Raw genomic sequence first — 3,748 nt, 5'->3', positions numbered from 1 at the left:
CAGCGACACCACACACGGAGCAGTCTGCTTTCTCCAACAACACCAGTCCAGAACCAACAGCAGAATGACCCGCTCTGAATCAGACCCTGTCGCTGCGGCTCAGAGACACACAGGGAGGGATTTGTGGTTTTAGAAAAACACTCGTTATCATCATGTCAGGTTTTTGGTGGATTTAATCAAGTCTTAGATTGCAGAGTATGAATGTCCTCTTGCTATTTTCAGTTGATAAATACTTGTGTAAAGTTTGTGAAGGCAGGAGGGAAGCTTCCGCGATCACCGGCTGTGTCTCAATTCAGGGGTTGCATCCTTAGAAGGGTGCATTCGTAGACCGCACACGTCACTTCCACCGAAAGAAGGCTGTCCCAATTCAAAAAAAGACGAGACTCCTCCGAATGCGGCCCACGAATGCAGCCTACTTTTCCCCAATTTGAAGGATACATCTGATGTACACTCCGCGGCCTACCATATCCCAGGGGGCAATGCGCGCAGGGAAGAGGGAGTTTTTTTCAAATGAAATGGCTTCCGTTCTCCCCAGCAGAGTGGATTTAAAAGCAGCAGCATGCGGAGGAATCACTAATAAATGTGAGTATTGGGTTTTAACATACTTTAAATTAACTAACGTCACACAGGTCAAACCCAAGGTGCATTACAACGTACATTTCCGTTAAATAATACGGATACATATGTGACGCTAACTAGCTAGCTGGACGTACTGCACTGTTGTTTACACTTGTTTTTTTAAATTCAATTCAGAAGTTTATTAAAGTCATACAGAGATCTTGGCTCTGTTATAGATAAGTTATACTTTATATTACATACATAGACCAAAGTGAAAACATTTAGACCGGTATAGCCTACAGTACGGTGGGCATTATAAAATGCTACCCTGACGTCTGCTGTTAGCTTTATTTATTTTTCTGACATGTTCCAATGTTTTACTGTTTATTAAACTTTGGGACAAAATTACAACCTTTTTATTCAGCTCATGCTGCTTTGAGGTAGGGCTAAAAGAAAAGCCTATTTTAAATATTTCCACCAGATTTGATCATCTTTTATTTAGGTTAAAGTTTATTTAATTTATCCTAATCCCATAATAATAAGACAATCAAAAATAGACAGCAGCCTTTTGCTTGATTTTAGTTTGTGCTGTCAAAGGGATGCACGTGTGACTGTCATTTCATCTCTTTAGTTTTTTAAAAACCAGAACAGTACATCATTTTAAATGATCCCTTAAGAATTGTTTGTCTGAAATGCTTAGTTACATTTTGCAATAATACTTTTGCAATTGTTAGAAATTAAAATCAATGTTGGTAATTTGAATTAAATACACTATTTAATTTAAATCAGTTTTATTCTGAAAAACCGGAAGTTCACTAACTATTAACTTAATACTTTTATTCTGACAATTATTCATTTCCGGTTAGCATTAGCATGTGGCGAAATGCTGCATTTTCAAACCGTGAATCAAAGGTGAAATGACATGTGATGTTGTACACCGAGCACACTGGGTTCAGCACTCATTTATTACCGCTGAATAACGTTTATTAGGAAATAACCACAGACACCAGAATGATATCATTTAACAACAGAAAAAGGCAGAAATTGCATTGGACCCGCCCCCGACGACGCCGGCCAATAGGAGAAGACCTCCGATGACAACAGGAAGAGCAAGCCAAGGATTGACCTCTTTCTACCGGGTGACCTGGACTGACCGGGTGGATGAGGAGAGCGCCTCCACTCGCACATTTCATTTTGTACACCACCGCATCTTTTGTGTAATTAAATGCTGTTAACTTTTATAAGCTTCCCTTGACTCTTTTCAGTCTCTCCTGCCTTCGGGGTTATATAATACACTAACACAACCCTGTGTTTAATATGATTAATTCACTTTTTTCTTTTTCTCTGTAATTAGGACAATTCTGGAGAAATGGATCTGCTGGAGAAGGACCCCTAATCTGAAAAGTGCACAGCGGATCATCAGGACAGAGCTTCCATCCACCTGGACCCCCCGAGGTGCTGGAGAAGGACCCCGAACCCCAATGGATCATCAGGACAGAGCTCCATCCAGCTGGACCCCCCAAGGTGCTGGAGAAAGCAAAACGGCGATCAGGAACATCCTCCACCCAGACCTCTGCTTACTGCCGTCCTACAGACTTGTGTCTTACTTTCAGAATTTGATTTTGTATGTGTCCTTTCTTTTAATATCTAACAATTATAGCTTGAGTCTGTCTGATTCCCCAAACAGCTGCTTCTATATACTTGCTGCACATATAATAAAAATAAACAACTCCATAAACACACTTTTGCTGATATTTGTTTTACTGCTGATGATGTTAAATAACATGATTGATTTCCTCTGTCTCAATGATGAAAGTTATAATAATAGAAGACATGAAGCTGCAGAGAGAGGATGGATATATTCTTACCTCTACTTTGTGATAAGATGAAAATACAATATTAAACACATTGTTTATTTCATTTACTGAGGTTTTAAAGATTATTTACAACATGTGTATAAGCAGTGGAATAATAGGATATCTCTAGGTCATTAAACTGTCTTCAGTTTAATTTTATTAATACAAGAAATAGGTCAAAGAAAATGTTTAATTGTGTATTTCAGCAGAGCGGGGGGCACGGTGCTGCTGGACCTGGAGGTGCTGACCTGGGGTCAGTGGGACATCATCTGGGCAGGTTTAGGGGAAGAAGGAGAATATAAACTGCTATAATCACAGCTATTAAGATTAGAACACTAATATTGTTAACAATCAATCTATACAACATGCTTTTGTTCCTTTAAAAAACATATTGTTTTATTAGTACAGAAAAATTAAGACTTATTTTAAATATATTAAATAATATGATTAAATTACATCAGCTATATATAATTTACTTGTTAACTTACTAATGTAACATTACTGGGGGCTAAAGGAACAGCTTCTTCTTATTTATCTGGCCATGGTTCTCTTTATTTAATCTCCGACGGCGATCTCCAAAAATTGTAAAAGTAAAGTTTCTGGATCCTTTTCAGCTAATTTGCTAGCAGGCTGCTGGAGCAACGCAACCGAACAGCGTGTATCATGTGACGTAAATACGAAGCGCTCCGTAGGCTAGACCGTCTCATTTCGTAGGCCGCTCGGTCCAGCCTACGCGGTCTCGTCGGCCACATCCTGTGTCGACCGCGTAGGCTACGTACCTCGAAGGATACAACCCCTGAATTGAGACACGGCCACCATCTCCTCTCCGTTCCTCCAAACCCCGCCCCCTCACTGAAAATAATGAGTGACAGGCTGATAGTGACCCGATAGAAACTTTATTATTCACTTAATCACTGATTGAGATATGATGAAGCTAACTTAATCTCATACATTCATGGGATTTATGTAACAGTAAGACATAGAATGTAAGTGTGTACCCACATGCACTATTTTTGTTTTTATAATGCTGTTAATACAACTGTTGTCTGCTGTGTTCAGACTTAAGTCATGTGTGTGATGCCACATTCAGGACATTCAGTATCCTTTTTGTAAACAGAAGACCGTTGCTAGAAGCTGCAGCTAGACTGCAGAAGTATTCGTTTTTTGTTTTTGAGGAAGGAACAATTTCACACACAGATATAGGGAGGTTAGACCTATTTATTTATTTATTATATGGTTTATAATTTAATGTCAAGACGAAGAAGAAGAAGAAAAAGATGGCTGAACTGTTCAGTGTCAATCCTGTGGAGATGGAGATGGAGGTTATAAATCTC

The 3,748-nt window shown here is 39.2% G+C and overlaps 1 long non-coding RNA gene across 1 annotated transcript; it reads left to right on the top strand.

The window, feature by feature from the left end:
- The first annotated feature begins 1,564 nt into the window (after nucleotides 1-1,564).
- LOC117536435 lies at nucleotides 1,565-2,300 on the top strand. Its single transcript, XR_004567564.1, has 2 exons — nucleotides 1,565-1,775; nucleotides 1,913-2,300. It is a non-coding gene; the product is annotated as an uncharacterized LOC117536435 (long non-coding RNA).
- Nucleotides 2,301-3,748: the final 1,448 nt, after the last annotated feature.

This window comes from Gymnodraco acuticeps, unplaced genomic scaffold (assembly GCF_902827175.1).
Source record: "Gymnodraco acuticeps unplaced genomic scaffold, fGymAcu1.1, whole genome shotgun sequence".
NCBI classification, from domain to species: domain Eukaryota; kingdom Metazoa; phylum Chordata; class Actinopteri; order Perciformes; family Bathydraconidae; genus Gymnodraco; species Gymnodraco acuticeps.
The sequence above is the reverse complement of the archived record's forward strand: the minus strand, read 5'-3'. Positions and strand labels throughout refer to the sequence as shown.